A 20,712-nucleotide genomic window follows, 5' to 3' on the forward strand; every position below is an offset into this window, starting at 1 on the left:
AATACCGAGACATGAAACACTTAAAACAACCATCATTGGTATAGAGAGTGACGAGGATGATAGAGTCACATTTATTAAGTGTATATATATATAATGGAAAGAAAGTGGCATATTTGTACCAAACTTTAGTGAAGATGTTTTTTTACTCAGCTGAATACGGTTGGCTGAATTAGTAATGATGTGAGCTTCATACTAGATTTAAAAAACTGGACAAATCAAGCAAATCTCGCTCTTATCTACAAACAACTAAAGCATTAAAGCATTTATTTTCTCATTTTAATCTCAGGTATGTATGGCGGGCACACAAGGAGTACATTTTTTATTCAAGAAGGCATAAATATTTTTCAAAGATATATTTCATATTAATGTCTGCTACCTTTATGTCTGGTTCAACACACAGAGATGAAGCACAGAGCATATAAACGTCAACTGTCGATTACCAGCTTACCTTGCAGACCCAGTAGGTGATGGTTAAATTGAACTTGAAAATGTTTGTGAACAATTTTAACTGGACCTTTTTAAAGATCAATAGAGAGTCGGTGGATGATGCTAGGTGTCTGTGGGACTCAACAAAAGGCTTTATAAGAAATAATGCAACTTCATACTCCTGTAGACTGAATAAAGAGGTACTTCAAAGACCGCACGAATAAGAAACTTCAGTATCTGAACTAGAATGATCTCAGCAAATGTCTGAGGGTGGTGGTGGGGGGGGGGTTGTGTAATTTAGGTATTGACAGACTGAATGATAGTGGTTTAAGAAGCTTTCAGGATCTGAGGGAAACATACAACTTGTCATCAACTCCTTTTCCCCCTATATTTACAATTATGTTCTGCTAGACAGGCTGCAAGTATTTTGAGTGACAGGCAACCTATTAGTCATCCAATAATGGATTTAATTAGGAAACTATCTCCCAATGAGTCCCTCCTGAGGGCTCGTCGGGGAAAGTAAACAGAAACAGGAGCTAAAACAGCCCGATTCAGACAGAAGCTGAACTGAGGGCATGCAAGAAAGGTTAATATAAGACAAATATACCATTTGTTTTACTAAAAATCATACAGATACTCCAGTAGAGCCCCAGATTAAAAACATAGACCTGTAAATGTGCATTAAAATGTCTCTTTTAAGAAAAATCCTCAGCCAGATAGTAGTCTGTACAAACTGTACAATGCCAGAGAGAGAAGAACATACGGTTAAATAACGGCCCAGCAGCTCATTTCTGCCCTGAGGTCTCTAGGAAAGATGAATCAGCAATGATCATTAAGTGCTGGGCTCCCAGACAATGTGGACCACCTGTTTCTAAAGCAACATTACTGTCAAAGTGTTAGGGAAACTCTGGGTTTTAAAGTGTGGACAAATACTCATTACTGTGTAACAATCATCATTTTTGTAATTGTGGCTCTTTCTTTTTTAAATGGTGATGTAGTATTTGCGTCTCTTTTTTGATAGAGGTAATCTCATCGAGAAACAGGGTCTCACTTTCAAAAGAGACCTGTCCTAGACAACATAACAATACAATACAACACTGGGTTACAGACAAATGTTAATCACTAAAGAACACAAAACCTTAGTGAATGTGCAAAGTGTCAGGCGACAAATGAACAGATTAAATAAAAGAGCAACTTCCCAAAGATGCTCTCTCCAATGCCTCTAAAAGAAGTCTAAAATCCCCAAGAGGAATCAAGCTGTATGAATCAGGATCCTGAATTTGGTCCAGTGTGTGTGTGTGTGTGTGTGTGTGTGTGTGTGTGTGTGTGTGTGTGTGTGTGTGTGTGTGTGTGTGTGTGTGTGTGTGTGTGTCACCAGACCGTAATGATTATCTGGCCAAAAGTGCAAAACAAGCTTCAGCTTATTCTCAACAAGAGATTTCAATTTAGATAGCAGACAACTTAATTTCAAGTCATAATTTTGTTACTGTATAGAATAAAATACCTTCGTCAGTACTGCAGTAATTCATATTGTGTTATCAATTACTGTAATCAATGCCCATGAAAAAAAAGTTTTGTAAAATATAGTCACAAAGACATAAAATGCTGTTTTCTGCACCTCCATAGTGCACATTTGTATGAATGAACAGACCTTTGTGATGTTAGATTCCCCGCTGACCACAGTGACCGTAAGTGTTTTCAGCTCTGACTTTCTTCTACCCATCTATTGATTACCATCTCCTGGACAGACACTTCAGCCCCCGAATGGCCTCCTGCTCACAGACTGTTCAGTTTACCTAATCCGAGGCTTACATTCACCATTTTCCTTTCTTCCGTTAGTGGATCTTAAGGTGTTTTTTTGATCCCTTTTGAAACCAGAGTGAAAGAAAGAAAAAAAACTAAACATATCTCTGCATAAGCTCATTTGTACCAGACATCATTGTCAAGAAATGTTGGTCTCACTGCATCTGCCAGCTATCAGCAGTGAGTTGAGGGATGACATTATCTATACTGGTTTTTTGCCCCCTGTAAAAGAAATTGAATTCTTCTTTTTATTTTGCTTTACTGCGAGGAAGCCGCAGGCGCCAAGTACAAAGTAGAAACTTATGACTTTATAAAGGAGTCAAATCTGCACTGTTAAAAAAATAGATGATGGCAATTCTACATGTACTTGTTTTCTGGATGATAGTGGTGTAATTTTAAATCCTTAAAAAATGTATTTTTTTGTTATTAATCAGCACTACAATCATTACAAAACACCCAAGCAAATACACCCCTCCCTTTGTGCTCCTTCAGTAGCTCTAACGTCCCAAATTCATGGATGTGCATCGCCAAGGCAACGACCAAAAGAGACATAGTGTAAAATCCAGAGTGGTGCATCAGCCATAAAGTCACTTATGCTCCACTTTGTCCCAAATCACATACTAGAAATCACATACTCAATATGTGTGGTGTCGTTCAACATACTTTTGTGTGAATGAACGATAGTATACATCTGTTTGGATGCACTGAGGTATAATCATCACATCAGTTCCTGAGAGCCTCTGTGCTGATTGGAGACCTGTAACCATGGTAACTCATACCAACCATAAAGTCTGAACTAATTTAAAAATGATATTACATCTAGCAAAGTGAAAACTTCATTGAATTGAAGCGTTATTGACGTTATGCCAGAGTTGGCCTGTTCGTTATCCATAACAGACGTTATTGTTGCCATCATCACTGCTGCATTGTGGGATATTTATGCCAGGGTACTGTAATATTTCCCTAGAAATAGTATGCACATCATGTACTATTGGGTTCAGACATACTAAAAAATCTTGCATACTGTTTTAGTGTACTAAATGGCATGTTACAGTGGAGTTTCAGACGCAGCAACAACAGTCCATCCACACTCTCCGCCTCTCTGCAGCCTCCAAGTATTTTTGTCCAATGTGTAAGCACTTTCCAGTAAGGTTAAAAACCCTGGCATCACACATTTCCACTGACTGACTGTTAGACCATAATGTGTACCAAATATGGAAGAAAAATATGAAAAGCAAAACTAACAGCAACCTGAACAGTTTGAATGTCAACTCTACAATGTTTATTAATTAATTGATGTGTTTAGTAAGTTCAAAACATATAAAGCAAGATATTTGTGTTTATTTCAACCGCTGCCTGCTTAGATTTAGCTTCACTAAATGCAAAAGAAGCAGACTCAGAGTGTAAGAAAATGGAAGAGGTCTCCGTGAGACAGTCTGGGATTCAGTGTGGATTGACAGTTCATAAAACAGAATCTGTTATAAGAGAAAACACCTTCTATTAAAACTGGCCACAGCCTTTCTCTCTCTCCAGTTTGCCAGCCCTCCTCCACATTCGACGGCTGCTGGAGATAGGAGACGGTTGTGTCCTCACACAGACAGCTGCTCTGATGACAAACGCCCCCTGTTGATTGGCTGGAACAGTGTTGTATGACTCGGTCCAAGCCACTTTGTTTCCCATTTACAGAGCCAGGGCTGTGTTTGAACACCAGATCATTTTTCAGCTCGCACACAGAATGGGCAGCTAGCGGACCATGACGAGAAATTTGCTGAATTTGACAAAAAAGTGTATTGAACAATCTTTCTTCAGAATTGCTGACTCCACCTTTAACTCACACTAAAGACTGCAAGTATTGTAGTTTGACCAAAGTGAGACACTGATAGTTGGCTGAGCTGTCGGAGGCTTTAAGAATCACAACCTGTTCTATTGTCAGAGGTGAGAGTGAGAGTCTGCTTTACTTTAAAATAAGAATGAACTGCAGTCAAGCTCTTGGCTCCCAAATGACTGATGGTATCTGAATTCATCAGATAGTGTTAAGTAAAATGAAGGCCTGGTTATCCATCTATAGAATGACCACAGTGAAAAGAAAGGAGAATGAAATACACACGTTATGCAAAGTTTCAAACTGTCTTTCTTGTGTTTCTGTTGGAATTGAACACACTGATGAATCTGACTGGACTTATGATCTATAGCCACAAAGGACGTTTACAATTGTCTGGTTCTCAGGTATAAACCTCGTCACATCGATCCCAAACAAGCCAAAGGCATGTCCTTTTCAATGCATTGATCACTTTCTCTGTAATGACTAAAGTACCAGTTTATTCATGCAGAATAAATATAGAGTAAATATGAAAGTATCAACGCAGAGGATCATTTTAATTTACTGCCTTTTATCGACTTGATGCAAAACAAAGTCAGAAATCAATGTGGTGAAAAAGACACAATGGCCCATTATAGGACTGTAGAAGCTGCATTAAGACTTACAGCAGATTTAATTAGCTTGAAAGCACATAAACAAACAGCAACAATGTATAAGTAACTGACTGTCTCCAAATTTGTGTTGTGAAGTGAATGTAAATTAATCGATATGTATCAGCACGATGCTTGCAAGATTCATTAACTTACATTAAAGGTGTTTACATTCTGATTTTATGCCAAATATAATGGAAAATAAGGATATTTCTAGTAGTAGTCTTATATTGTTGTGAACGATAAAGGACATCTTTATTATCCAAGATAATCCACATAATAGTCAATAAGTACAATATAAAAATCAGTTATTTAAAAGGCCAATGGCAACAGGGACAAATGAGTGAAGTGTATTGCTGATTATATCTGCAGCCTGAGGGAAGCAACTGGAACTCCTTGGAAAGGGGGTTACCTGGATCAGCCAGGATCGACTGGACCCATCTTCAAAGTCCTAACTTTGTACAGACAATTAATGTCATTCAAGGTTGTGCCTCCAATTTTACAGCCCACTTTGACAATACCCTGCAATCTCTTTCTATTTTTGAGGTGAAGTGACCCGTACCAGCTGCCAAAGGAGAATGTGAAGAATGATTCAATAAATCAGGAACAGGATATTTTTCATGAAGTCAAAATTAAAACACTGAAACGATAAAAGTACACACGTCGATGGGTTTTACCACAAAAAGCATCCACATGAGGCTTAAAGGTTAATTACAGTGTCAAGATATTTGTATTTCTGTTCAAACTCCACAGCCTGATCATTAATCACCGCAGGAGAGATGACCGTACAATTCTTACTAAAATTGAATATCATCTCTTCGGTTGTCGACACACTGACGTCAAAGCACCAGATCGTGAACTCCACCACTACAGCGCCATGATCAGGGTCATCACTGCTGATAAGAGACACAATGACAAGAATCGCCCCGCCAACTTAATGATACGGTGCCTCCCATATCAGCTTTGGCACTCATTAGCGTGAAAGACAAATAAAACAGGTGAAGGGACGTACCCCCGGGGGTGATCCGCTGGACGAAAAAAGAACATCTGATAAAGCGCCATTAACCTTCACAGTTCACACGTTGCAAGAAATCCATCAGCCAAACATATCAAGCCAAGATCAATGTTGTGGATGCCCTCTAACTTTTACTACTAAAATGTGAGACTGGATACAATTTAAACCTGCGGACAAATCAATAAAAACTAGTGGCACTAAAGTTTTTACAACCTCTAAGTCTGCCAGAATCATCTTTAATCAGGTGCCCATCGCATCAATATCACCCAAATCCAAATTTGCCGATTTGTGTTCATAAATGCATCCTTTCCAATCGTCTCTAATGAATTCATAATAAGAGAAGAAAGCACCTCAGGCCTGTAATCTTTAAGTGACTTTATAGCTTTATTTTTTGGCATAAGTACAATGATTGAATCCATCCAAAGAGTCCCTATGGAATTGGAGTGACAACTTGAAGATAAAATAGGAAATACCTGCCAACAGTTTGGCACAGTTCTTATTTATACGACCTCCAATGCCATCAGGGCCATGACATCTCCTTTCTTATACACCTCGGAAAAGTTTCAGGACCTTTCCCCTTTCAATAAGCACACAGTTCTGCTCAGGTTCTGCATTGTTGAAGACTGACAGCTCCTCAATAAAATCATGGACATTAAAATGATTGTAAGAAAAAAAGTGTTCAGTTCATCAGAAAGGTCAAGGTACAGCTTGCCCTTAAGAGGAACTGGACACTACTTCTTGGACAGCTTCCCCTTCACAGACTTCCAGTGAGCAGAAATACCAGTACTGAGCATGTTCTCTACTTTGTCCTTGTAGCTACACTTAGCACATTCAAGTCTCTTTTAAACTTTTAAAACGACATCACCTTCGTTACAACTGATATTTTGCTGGTTAATTGTGTTTTTGACAGATTGGATTTCTTATATGGATGAATGAAAATGTGGGTTTTCGGGGGATGACCAAGTCCTCGCAGATATATTCAGACATATTTAAACAAGTCCCAGTCTGTGAAACTATAACAGTCTTGGAGACTTTGGGTAGACTCCTCTGACCAGACCAGAACTGGACGTTGTTCAGACTTATTTCTCTTCAGGACCAGCTTGTAGGATGAAAGCAAACCAAATGTAGCTCTACGAAGGGACTTAAGCTGCCCTGACAGATCCATAAGAAAAGGTCAACACATTTCTAAAGTCGTGTAGGACAAGTCACATAACTGGTATAAATTATTCAATGAATTTCTTAGTTTACGGTAATTAAAATCACACGTAACAAAGTTTGGCATGTCCAGCACAATCCATTGACGCCATTGCACTGTTTTTACTATAGCCTGACTCACAATGTCAATATTAGCCATTAGTTGAATACACAAGAGTAACCAATCAATGTGGGAATTCCCTTGATAAATAGAAGAGTCAAATGGATATAGACAGTTTTTCAATGTCTGGGGTGCACAGTGTCTCCCGAACGACCGCCCTGTTGACCCTCTATCACATCACCATTTCTACAACTGTAGAAACTGCTCCCATAGGTCATCGTCATCAAACATGTCGTAGAAGTTGTCTAACTTGGCAAGAAAGGCAAGAAAATCTGACCTCATTAGGTTTCCTAGAAGCTATGTCAGTTTTCCTTCACTATGACAAACACTACATGGGATAAAATGAGCAATTTTCATTCTTAAATCCCCTTGTTTGTTAGTTCTGGCCATTATCAGGAAGATGTTGTGTAGTCTGATCTCAAAATTAGACCGTCAGACGTCTGTTTGACTAAGTAAAAACATCATTGAACTCATTCAAGGCCTTGCATTCAGAAAACATCATTTCAAACATTTCAAGACCTCTTGATTACATGCAGACGTCTATTTATATCCTATTTTCTTCAGCAGCATTAAGCATTATTATTCAAGCCAAAGGTTGCAATCGATGCATCAACCTCTTGATAAAAGAGAAGTATTGTTGCCTCTGTGCAGAGAAGATTAGGGTAAAAAAATTAATATTCATCTAATCAGTAAAGCCATCACTATAATCTGTGGAGTAATCAAAACTGACTCCCAAAAAAAAGAAAAAATAGGATAAGGTAGTGATTGAGTAAAGCAGCGCGTACCGGTTCGTGAGGGCTAATAGAATGAGTGACTCTCGGGCATTTCGGCGAGTCCCGTCTTTAATCAGAGTACAAACTAATAACATGTCTGCCACTAAAGACACAGGAGGATGAAAGGCACATCGCCATTCCTCCTTTGTTTTATTCCATCACTCATCTCATCCCCCGGCACATTAAGGCACTCGACGGCTCTAACAAGCTCTCCCACGACATTTACTTGGGCTTAATGGATAGAAAATGTGTGTGTAAATGTGCAGTGCCTGTGTGTTTAGCTTCCCTCTGATAATGAAACAACGCCTAGGACATATTCTTTTTATTCTAATAGCTCATGAGTCATGAAATTGCTGTTTCTGACCGGTCCTGCATAAGCTTTGATGTTAAAAACAGCAACGGCAGCTACTGATGTATTAGTCCTAATGTGGACTTTTGGCTTTTTTTAAGGATGTTGTAAGATAACCTGCCAGATGTGATCTGAATCATCATTAATCTGTGAAAATTTGACATATTTTCCTCAATGCATTGAGTCTATGGCTGTGTCCAAAATCACTCCCTTATTCACTCATTCAATACTCCCCTATAATAATAGACACTAAATAGTTTGATCAATAGTGAGCAGAAAAAAACAAGATTTCAGACATTAACTAATCATCATAACCTGTAGAATCCCAAGATTTTGCATTGTGGTATTGTTATCAGTCAAATAAAATGATGGAAGGTAAATGTAGTACACTATATATTAAATAGGGAGTGACAGCCTGTAAGTTCTTACTGAATCTGAATTGCCAGTAGCTCTGGTTAATGCAAAATCAAATTAATTTGCCCGAATATAAGACTGCATATATATATATATAACAATATAAGATGGCTGGTTTCCCTGAGAAACTTTCAATCCAAGGAAAAGAGGAGTCCTCATCCTTGAAGGTTTTCTCTGGTAAAAGTGAAATAAAACCATTAAAGCAGGACGTAAATCCCACATTTGTGTATGTGTCACATACTCCCACACTCTCTCCTCTGCGGCTCTCGGTAAAGCGGTCAAAAATTATTTTCTCCGACAGTCAGAATTTCTCCGACTTGTCATTTTGAGCTCCTCATCATCTGTGACAGCAGTAAGTCTTGGCTCCTTGACAGATGATTCAGTCCGCAGTCTGGTCCTGCAGTAAAGATGTAGGAAGACACGTCGTTCTCGCTTGTCATTGAATTTATTTCCTCTGTGGTGGAAAAACACGAGCCTTCAGAAACTCCTGCAGGTTAAACTGAGCAAATGAAACACTGCACGGCTGACTTCTTCTTAAAGGCGCACTATAAAACAGACTTGCCCACTTGCTAGCTCAGCAGCTACAAAAGTACCCTTAATGCAATACTCTCTGTAGCAGCCAGTTACACCAATACTCTCTACAAGAATATCTAAAGTGTCTGTGAAGTAATTATCTAGTTCTTAAATATACAACCTGCTGCTTTTCAAATGTAATTACCATAATAAAATAATGTCTTATATTCAGGCCAGTACAGTATGTACATTAACCCTCCTGCTTGGAGGACAACAGGCGTTAACTCACAAATGAGGCTTAATTACATTTAAATGACATGTGGTAATAAGTTGGTCTAACACAGAATTGGGTGATAATTTATACTATATGCTTTATAAACAGATGACGTCAATTTTGACCCAAGAGGATAAAAGTTGGGAAGAGAACAGGAGGGTTAAAGACATACTAATTGAATGAGTATCAAAAACAAGCTATGAGCATATTTTTCATACATTTTAAACATATCTCATTTAGTGGAATTTTCCTTTAATGTTGCAATAAGGCAATTTCAGCTCTAATTATCTATATTCCCAATACAGCCTTTATCTGCCTGTATAACTGCAATAGACTATAACAGGAAAAAAAGGAGATATGGGTATGTGGTGATGGAGGGGGGGGGATACGGAGAAGAAAATGTGGAGCTGACGTCTGATTCACAAACTCAGATTTGAATATTGCAACGCTGCTATGAATGAGGGGGGAAAAAAGTTGTGTTAACCTCAAGATAACAATTACGTTCACAGTTTCATGTCATGCCAACAACTACAATCCAAGGCTTTACGAAGCGTTTGACACATTGTTATGGCAGCGCGTTCGCCACACAGCATGGAAACCTCATTTCTTTTCAATCAGAAAGACTTCCAGCTGGCAAATCAGCCAGTGAAAATGTAATTTTCCCAAACCCTCCCAATCTCAGATCTGCTATCAGCCAGTGATAAGCTGGATAGACATTTTCTAGGATCCCCATTCAGGAATAGAAGTTCTGGCTCCTGATTAATCGTTTTCTGCTCTCCCTTCGATGGCCTGCGATAGAAAAGCAAACAAATTCAAATCTCAGCTGTGGGAGAAAAAAAAAATATCCCAGAATTTGTGAATTAATTATGAACAAAAGCTGCCATGTAGACAGACAGGTGGGCCGCAGATGAGGCAGACAAGTTAGAAATGTAAGTGAAGATGTGGACAGACAGACACACAGACAGACAGACAGACAGACAGACAGACTGACAGACTGACAGACTGACAGACAGACAGACAGACAGACAGACTGACAGACTGACAGACAGACAGTCAGACAGACAGATAGACAGTTCAGCAGCAGACAGGAAGACATTAACAGAAACCCGGTAGAGCAACACTAAGCCGAGGACGGGTCATTGGGAGGAAGGCAGACAGTTTGACAGACTTGAAGAGACGGATATGCAGGCAGGCAGACAGACAGACAGCTGCGAAGGTCGACAGGTTCGCATACAGTGAGACCGCGTTACCCCGGCGACGGGCAGCCGATCAGTCATTCACAGACCACAGAGTTCAATTCAGTCAATCTTTGTTGTCCCCAGGGGATAATTAGGCAGGGCAAACAGGCTCACACACACACACACACACACACACACACACACACACACACACACACACACACACACACACACACACACACACACACACACACACACACACACACACACACACACACACACACACACACACACACACACACACACACACACACACACACAGGACAGGACAGGACAGGATAGTGGGGACAGACAGACAGATGGACATGTAAAGGTACACTGGCTCAATGCACTGATGGACACTCAACACACACACACACACTCCTCCTGCTGTCCCCATGCTGCACGCCACCCTGGTGTTGTCATGACAACTGAAATTTTACATCCTACTTCAATGTGGGAATTTCAAACTTTATATACAAGTAAACTTATATAGAATTAAGCAAGACATTTTTGACCAAATACAACGATATCGATATCACAACTATATTGTAGGTATGACTATCGGTGCTTTCACAACATATTTACACAATAAGATTTTTGATAAACAATCATTAATGTGGATGTAAAGTGGGTAAAGGCAAATAATAGAACGGCTAGAACAGCCTGAAAAGTTCAGAAAATAACATATTTACTGTAATGCAGCCTTTAAAAGCAGGAAAAGTCAACACTAATGCAGTATCACGATATTACTATATCCAAAATATGAGATGATATATAGTCTCATATCACGATATTGATATCATATCCGCCCCAAACAACTTTTATTTCATTCTAATTGGATAATGATGCTGTCGGGTGGAAAACCTCTAACTCCTTATTTGGTTTTGGACATAAAAGGTTTCTTTCTGTCAGTGACCATAATTATCAACATGAAGATAATGTGTCATATTTCTGTTGAGCCTGAGGGCCCCTTTCTGCTCAAGGGCTCCTGGACACTTGCCATGGTTTTAAGAAGTAGGTGAACATGAAGATTTGGAAGTCTTACTGCAGCCAATGCAACTAAATCCCATTCCACGTTATCTAGCTTGCAAACCACTAACAGGAAGGAAATATGGAGATTATTTTTCTGCTACAAACATCAAAACCTCTGAATGAAAAGATGCTGCAAAGTATAACAGCACATCCTCTTTCCCCCACTTATTTGCTGTTCTTATAAACAGAAATTGTATCTATGAATGAAGACAACTGCGATGGCTGGGTCGTGTCTCATCCTAAAGGTTGCCTTCAATAGACAGAAAAAAATCCAGAAGAAGAAGAAAAATGACTTGACGCAGAACTTTGATGAGTCAGCAATATGGAACCATGAAAAGAGCTCACTGTGACCTTATGTCTCATAAGGAACAAAGAGGGTTTGTACAGTGGTGTATAATGATGATACAGTATAATTCATCAAAGTTTCTAACAAGACCAGACAAGTAACTAAATTCAATATTAAGCAGTAAAGGTGAGCCTTGCTTCATTTTGTTTTACCTCTAAAAAAAAAAAAAGGTAAAATTGTGTTCAGACCATTGACTGTATATAAGAAATGGACGTAACATCCGTGACGTCACCCATTGGTTTGTGGACTGCTGCTTGAAAGCGAATAGTTTCGGATCTGAGCAGCGGCATCTTGAAAATTTCAGGTGCATGCTGGGTAAAATAAAAACACGGATTCTACTTATATGGGCATCAGGAGGAGCATGAGGCGCCCTCCTGAACCTGTGAACCAATCAACCTGTCAATCACGACGTAGCCACGCCCTAATGCATACCCTGCTTTATCGTCACATATAAAATCAGGGAGGCCAAAATGTCCCAAATGAACATCATACTGCATTGAAGAAGGCTTTAAACTAGCGATTGAGACCATAAACACATTTTGAAAACATTTACTGAGGTTAGAAATCAAGTGAGAAGTTGGTGAATTCTCCATTGACTTGTATTGAGACGGAAGTCCTTTTGACACCAAAACGGTTGCCCCCTGGTGGCCTTTTGATAGAATGCAGTTTTAAGTTACTTCCGTGTTGGCCTCATTTCAGAGGACCGGAACTCCCCGCTTGGTTCAGACATAAAGCAAAGAGACATTTTGACTGCTGGACCCAAACAGCCAATTTATTTAGCAGCTGTACAGATATTAGCTGTGTGAGCTATCAAAGTACACAAAAACCAAATGTGTGTGACAGTGTGCCTGTGTGCACGGCCGACTGGTTATGTTTTAGCAAACTTTGAAAAATACATAATTGTGGTTCAATACTCACAAAGCCATTTTCTAAGTCTAATAATTGCAACCAGGCAAAAAACAATTTGGATGAATGAAAATAGCTTCACAACAATGTAATTCCAGTCCCACCTGTTTATTTTACACACAGGTTCTAGTTGCACCACCGGCTGATGTAACGTTGCTGTAATGTTAGACAGGATTTAATAATCATGACTTCAAAAGCAGCTCATTTTAATCAACATTATCTCAAATCAAAGAGTATTTTAATGCACAAATCAGGAGGTGAATTTTGCTCCTCAAGGACTTAAAGAGGGCATTTTAGTTGAAGATGCAACTTTAACCTTCGTGTCGTCCTCCCGGGTCAAATTGACCCCGTCTGTTTTGACTGTTCCTTCCTTCTTTCTGTCTGTCCTTCCTAACTCCCACCTTCTCTCTTTCTTTCCTTCCTCTCTCTTTCCTCCCTTCCTTCTTTCCTTCCAACATCCCCCTTTCTTCCTTCCTTCTGTCCTTCCTTCCTCCCTCCCTTCTTTCCTTCCTCCCTCCCTTCTTTCCTCCCTCCCTCCTTCTCTCTTTCTTTCCTCCCCCTACCTTCCTCCCTTCCCCTGTCCTTCTTTCCTTCCTTCCTCTTTTCCTTTCTCCCTCCCTCCTTTCCTTTCCACCCTTCCTTCCTCCCTCCTTTTCTTCCGTCTTCCTTCCTCCCTCCTTTCCTTCCTTCCCTTCCGTTTCCTTCCTCCCTTCCTTCCTCCCTCATTCCTCCTTTCCTTCCTCCCTCCTTTCGTTCCTTCTTCCTCCCTTCCTTCCTCCTTTCGTTCCTTCTTCCTCTCTCCTTTCCTTATTGCTCCCTTCCTTCCTCCCTTCCTTCCTTCTTCCCTCCTTTCCTTCCTTATTCCTTCTTCCCTTCCTCCCTTCCTTCCTCGACCCGAGGACAACAGGAGGGTTAATGTGAAACCACACGTTAGAGTAAATCTGTATGATCTTCATATTTAAAAAATAATTCTATTCAAAGTATGACTAAAACCGAACTAAACCAAAGTCTGTAGAAGCCTAAATATGTCACTTTCCATCACTGAATATTTGACTGTTGTTAATTAGGACTAGTTGGCGGCTAGTGCTTCAAAAATCAACCAATCAATACACTAACTTACTTATCTCTTCTTTCTTGTGTTCATGTTATGTTATATGTTGCTATATTCCTTTAGGAACAGGTGCTCTTAGTTAAACAGGAAGAAGATTTTAAACCACGGTGCACCAACATGATTTACAGCGTGACCTGCTGAATTATAGCAGCTCATATTAAACCTGAATGTAACACGGACTCTTACAACAAACCGCATCAAACTACATCAACATCTTCCACCTGATGAAATCCAAGGGAGGACAATTTTATATGCCAATAAAACTACTGACTTTCACATCCCGAAAAACCCCTGAGTGGTGAAACTGCTGCTTCTTTACAGACATTTAGCTCATATATATAGAGTTTCTAAACAATGAAGTGCTTAGTTTAGCACTGCAGTGGTTCAGATGTGTCATTTTACCAACATAGCACTTTACTATAGTGGCAAGAGATTTATGTTCTCATCAAAAAAACAGACAACATGTCACATGATTTACACAGTTTCTTGGTACAGAAACATATAAAGTAGCACACAGCTTACAATGATACAGATAAGTGCTATTGCATTTATCAAATACATGACTTCTAAATGCACAACATATGACAACGCTGACATTGTTCAAACTTGTTATTCTAGTAACTTTAAGCGTATTACTCAATATGCAGCTCAGCTTAAATACAAACAATGAAGAAAGTGTCACCACCAAGCAGCCAGACCTTCACATTCATTCATAAATTTCACATCATCAACAGGTGTCTGAACAAGCACTCAGTTTAAAACTGGATAAACTGCAAATGAATCAGAGTGCAGACAGCTCAATGCAACTCTTCAACAGCTTCAATGTCAAACTACCTGCAGCACATTTTATCATCTCTGCTGTATTCTCTTATTGAGGAGATAAATTCACACAACAGCCACAGAGAGACAGTTAACCATCAGATTAGATATTAGCGACAGAGAGAGAGAAGATGTAGCTGACTCACGTTTTCTTCTTTCTCTCATAGAGGTGAAGTCATTTAAGTCTCCCAGTTGACTCCACTGTGTTTTCCCACCATGAGTCCAGCCGGGCAGCTGAAGCAGGGAGGCCTGAGGAGGATGCACCATCAAAGCGGATCTCTGCACCTGCTTCCTGCAGCTTCCTGCTGCTGCAGAGCTCCTCAGGCCTGATCCAACCTCACGGCAGCTTGAGCTCCGTAAAAAAGGGAAACGTGACTACTAAATCCGAAAAAAGGACAGTAACCATAGTAAACACTTGAAGATGAAATTTGGAAACTGTCATTGATGCAAACGCGAATTGAATTTAATTGACTGAATTCTGGCTGTTGATTGGTTTAAAAAGGCAGCGTCACTAAGGTGTTTCTCAGCTGTTTTCTTCTTCTCATTTGGTTTCCTTGCAGACAACAAACCAACCTTAAAGGTGCAGCGCCACCTACTGTATCAGAGTGTATAACATTATAACATTAATTACAAACCCTCCCCCCCCAAAAAAAGTCATATTCTAGATATTAAACCTGTTTCATTTAAGTGTTTTTACTCAGCAGAAGTGGAAGGTATTTGTACTTGTAGCCTACTTAAGCAGATTTTTCAAGTATCTGTATTTTACTTGAGTATACATTTTTCGGACGACTTTTTACTTTTACTCCCTACATTTGAACACAAATATCTGAACTTTCCACTCCTTACATTGTCAAAACAGGCTCGTTATTTGTTTCAACCTCGGAAAAATAATAAAGAAATATATAAATATTCTGTCTGAAATTTGTCTTGCAGTCAAACCAGACGGTGTTCAGTGATTTCTTTCTGCAGGTTGTTAGTAAAAGAGGAAAACTATCCTATTTTGTGTGTCAAGAACTTTTTTTGTTAACAGGAGAGGATCTTTTTATCATTGACGGTAAAATAAATCATCATAATATTTCCTTTTGTACTTAAGTACATTTCAGAGCCTGAACTTTCTTACTTTTACTTCAGTAAAGGAGTTGAATCAGTACTTCTACTTTTACCAGAGCCTTCTTTTACACAAGTATCTGTACTTCTACTTTTGCCCCTTCTGTTACTCAGGAGTCACTACACGATTTGATCCTGAGCAGGTCCGTGCTCCTGAAAACAACCTTTTGACAAACCACCTGTAATCACAACAGTATTTGAGTGTCCACCTTGAATTTTAGGCATATTTTGCATCAATATATATTTAAATAAAACACGAAACAGTTGCAAAGTACAGCGAGACACAGTCACTGCCTGTCTGTAGGATTGGGTATCATTTTAAACTTTTTTAAACTAGTCCCAATTCGATACCTGAATTTCAGGTCTTTATCAGGTGGCTGTGGCTCAGGAGGTAGAGCGGTCGTCCACCTATCAGAAGATCGGAGGTTTGATTCCTGTCTCATACAGTCCACTATCGATGTCTCTTTGGACAAGATAACGAACCCCAAAAATTGCTCCCGATGGCTGCACCAATGGTGTATGAATGTGTGAGTGAATGTTAGTTTCTTGCTGATGAGCAGGTTGGTAGCTACTGCCATTAGTGTATGAATATGTGTGTGAACGTGACAGGAAGTGTAAAAGTGCTTTAACCCTCCTGTTGTCCTCTAGTCAAGGAAGGGAAGAAGAAGGAAGGAAGGAAAGGAGGGAGGGAGGAAGGGAAGGAAAGGAAGGAGGGAGGGTGAAAGGAAAAAATGATAAGGAAGGACGGAGGAAAGAAGGAAGAGAGGAAGGAAGAAAGGGGGATGAAGGAAGGAGGGAGGGAGGGAGGAAGGACAGGAAAAAGGAAGGGAGGAAGGAAAGGAAAGGAAGGAGGGAGGGAGAAAGGAAAAAAGGAAAGGAAGGGCGGAGGAAAGAAGGAAGAGAGGAGGAAGGAAGGAAGGAAGGAAGGAAGGAAGGAAGGAAGGAAGGAAGGAAGGAAGGAAGGAAGGAAGAAAGGGGGATGAAGGAAGGAGGGAGGGAGGGAGGAAGGAAAGGAAAGGAAGGAGGGAGGGAGAAAGGAAAAAAGGAAAGGAAGGGCGGAGGAAAGAAGGAAGGACGGAAGGAAGGAAGGAAGGAAGGAAGGAAGGAAGGAAGGAAGGAAGGAAGGAAGGAAGGAAGGAAGGAAGGAAGGAAGGGAGGAAAGAAGGAACAGTCAAAACAGACAGGGTCAATTTGACCCGGGAGGACGACACAAAGGTTAATTTGTAAAAAGATTAGAAAAGCACTATATATAAGTACATTTATCAACAACCTGTTTTATAAATTTAACAAAATAACTGAAACTTTTAAGGATTTGACCTAAAAAAAACAAAATCTTAATAATGAAAATTATTATATTGACCACAAACTGTCTGATGGTAGAATAAGTAAACAGGAGTATGAGTAACAGCTTTCTGTACTCCACACATGTCAAAAGGATTTAGGTTTGATACCCAGCTCAGCCAAAATAGAAATGCAGATTGCGCCTCATATCTTCTCTATGTGCCCTGAAAATTGTTTTATGCCCTGCTGCAAGTCGCCAGAAAATGACGAATGGCAGCTGTATTTCTCAGCACTCCTTATGAAAAAGAACACAATGCATCAGCCATTTTTTTTTTAGCGTTGACACTTATATCAGTTTTCAGTGGTCTCAGAGCTTCTGGTTGGTTACTCTGTCTGCTCCTCACTGAGAGGTTGAGGTTCTGTTTTCTCAGGATGTGGCAGCGGCCCGTGCAGTCTGTCAGCTTGGCCCGTGAAAAAAAAAAACACAAATACTATTTCTGTATATTTACTGCACTCAGTAAAAGAAGGCATTCAGTTTTTTGGCTTGTTTGACAGCCAGAAAAGGACATCTGTCTAAAATCAATGAATATTATTACTATGTATAGTTTTTATGATAGATCTTTGATTTTAACCCTCCTGTTGTCCTCGAGTCAAGGAAGGAAGGGAGGGAGGAAGGGACGAAGAAGGAAGGAAAGGAGGGAGGAAGGAAGGAAGGGAGGAAGAAGGAAGGAAGGAAGGAAGGAAAGGAGGAAGGAAGGGAGGAAGAAGGAAGGAAAGGAGGGAGGAAAGAAGGAAGAGGAGGGAAGGAAGGAAAGAAGAAAAGGAGGGAAGGAAGGAAGAAGGGAGGGAGGGAGTGAGAAAGGAAAAGAGGTATGGAGGAAGGAAGGAAAGAAGAAAAGGAGGGAAGGAAGGAAAAAAGGAAGGAGAGGAGGGAAGGAAAGAAGGAGGGAGGGAGGGAGAAAGGAAAAGAGGTAGGGAGGAAGGAAGGAAAGAAGGAGGGAGGGAGGGAGGGAGGGAGGGAGGGAGGGAGGGAGGGAGGGAGGGAGGAAGGAGGGAGGGAGGGAAGAAAGGAAAGGAGGGAGGGAGGGAGGAAAGAAGGAAGGAGGGCTGGAGGGAGAAAGGAAAAGAGGAAGGGAGGAAGGAAGGAAAGAAGGAAGGGAGGAAGGAAGGAAGAAAGGGGGATGGAGGGAAAGAGGGAACAGTCAAAACAGACGGGGTCAATTTGACCCGGGAGGTTTTGGAAGGTAATGGTGATTAAGTTTAATTTCAAAAATCTAAAAAGGTTGGAACTGTGGGGGAAATTCGTGATCAATATATCTCTGTCACTCTCTGGTCATTTTCTATCATGGGAGCAGGGAGGTCATGACCTGTCAGAGTGGTTCATCTCTCTGTTTACTGATACTGGATGTGGTGAGGAGCTGTCTTGAAAAGGCTAAGACTGTTTCCTGTGGTAACCGAGGTAACCGGGGTCAGGTGGAGATACGCTGTGCTTTGTGCAGCCAGTCAGCCTCCTCGTTGACCTGTGTACAGACTGTGATTTAAACTACTTAACCCTCCTGTTGTCCTCCAGTCAAGGGAGGAAGGGAGGAAGAAGGAAGGGAGGAAGGAAGGAAGAAGGAAGGAAAGGAGGGAGGTAGAAGGAAGAAGGAGGGAAGAATGAAGGAAGGAAGGAAGAAGGAAGGAAAGGAGGGAGGAAGGAAGGGAGCAATGAAAGGAGGGAGGGAGGGAGGAAGGAAGGAAGAAGGAAGGAAAGGAGGGAGGTAGAAGGAAAAAGGAAGGAAAGGAGGGAGGGAGGGAGGAAGGAAGGAACAAGGAAGGAAAGGAGGGAGGTAGAAGGAAAAAGGAAGGAAAGGAGGGAGGAAGGAAGGAAGGGAGCAAGGAAAGGAGGGAGGGAGGGAGGACAGGAGGGAGGAAGGAAGGAAGGAAAGAAGGACAGAGGAAGGGAGGAACTGTGTATGAAATGCGCTGTATAAATAAAACTGGCCTTGCCTATCAGCTTCACACACACAAAAAAAGATGCATTTTGTTTCCATTTTTGTATCCCGTGGGTCACATGAGGAAAGGTCCATCTTAAATAAATGCACATATGGTATTTTTACAGCTCTCAAATGTAAAAATGAACAGTATATAAGGGTTAACCAGCTCTATATCAATTCCTTGACAACACTCAGAGTTAGATGATAAAATCTTATGGACTTTAAAACTCAGAAATCCTGTAAAAATGACATTACTGAACTGCACACAGCACACTCATGAGCTGGACTCCACAAAGGAAAAAAGATAAGATAATGTTGGTGAGTGCAGCTTCTCTGGATGAATTGTTTGCTCACTTCGGTTCAGATTGTATTTACTCTTGAGTTTCGATTCAACACTTTATTTGTAGGCAGAGAAGATTTCCAGCCAGCGTCCTTCACCTTCACCTGAGACGAATTTGGACAAATAAGCCAGAGAGATGTGACCGGTCGCTGGTGCAGTCCTGTTTAAATATTTTAACATTATGTCTGGCCCAGAGCAGCTTTGACTAACAAGTATGATACCCAACATCTGATTTTGCTCACATCCCAGTTAGATCCTAAAAAACAGGTCAGAAACTCTGCATACATGGATGGTTTCAGCAGTGAAGCAAATGTCAGTATTTGGAGAGTAAAAAGTGCCAAAGTAAGTATTATTTCAATGTTCAACAGGCATAAAGAATTTAATCATGTTAATATATGTTTTCACTCTCAGGTTGTAGCTAAAGGTTGTGAAAATTCATTTAAAACTTCACAGGCATCAGACTCCAGACTATCAGTTTCTTATTTCTGTTTCTTATTTTTTCAAACTTTAGTTACTTTAACCCTCCTGTTGTTCTCGAGTCAAGGAAGGAAGGGAGGAAGAATGAAGGAAGGAAGGAAAGGAGGGAGGAAGGAAGGAAGGGGGGAAGAAGGAAGGAAAGGAGGGAGGGAGGAAAGAAGGAAGGAAGGAAGGTAGGAGGGAGGGAGAAAGGAAAAGAGGAAGGGAGGGAGGTGGGGGGAGGAAAGAATGAGAGAAGGAGGGAGGGAAGAAGGAAGGAAGGAAGAAAGGGGGATGGAAGAAAGAAAGAAGGAAAAGAGGAAAGAGAGAGGAAGGAGAGAAAGAGAGAAGGAGGGAGGGAGGAAGGACAGACGGAAGGAAGGAAGGGAGGAAAGAAGGAACAGTCAAAACAGACGGGGTCAATTTGACACAAAGGTTAAAATGCTGAAAGCCATTCTTAAGTAGATTTGATGCAACCTGCTCATGAAAAGAAATCCTCTTTTTTTTAAAGGAGTCCCTTAGTGAAACACAAAGCATCATCATCCCAAAGTGGCCAAAATGATAATGTGACCAGCAGAGAGAGAGAGAGAGAGAGCAACATTAGCATTGATTTGATGTCGACCTGATCAATTTAAGTCCAATATCCACTCTTGTTTTAGCCCTGGTTTGAGCTCTACCTAATCCTAAAGGGAAATATCTGGACCTTTAGTTGCTTAATGCTCAACTATGTTCACAAGCTCGTCACAAACTTTGTCTGTCTGCTTTCT

At 40.5% G+C, this 20,712-nt stretch overlaps 1 protein-coding gene across 1 annotated transcript in view; it reads left to right on the forward strand.

The window, feature by feature from the left end:
• The window catches only part of LOC133996494 (major histocompatibility complex class I-related gene protein-like), a 636,344-nt gene that overhangs the window by 274,058 nt on the left and 341,574 nt on the right, over window positions 1-20,712 (forward strand). The gene's annotated exons all lie outside the window — the stretch shown is intronic.

The sequence above is a fragment of the Scomber scombrus genome, chromosome 16 (genome assembly GCF_963691925.1).
Source record: "Scomber scombrus chromosome 16, fScoSco1.1, whole genome shotgun sequence".
Classification (NCBI taxonomy): domain Eukaryota; kingdom Metazoa; phylum Chordata; class Actinopteri; order Scombriformes; family Scombridae; genus Scomber; species Scomber scombrus.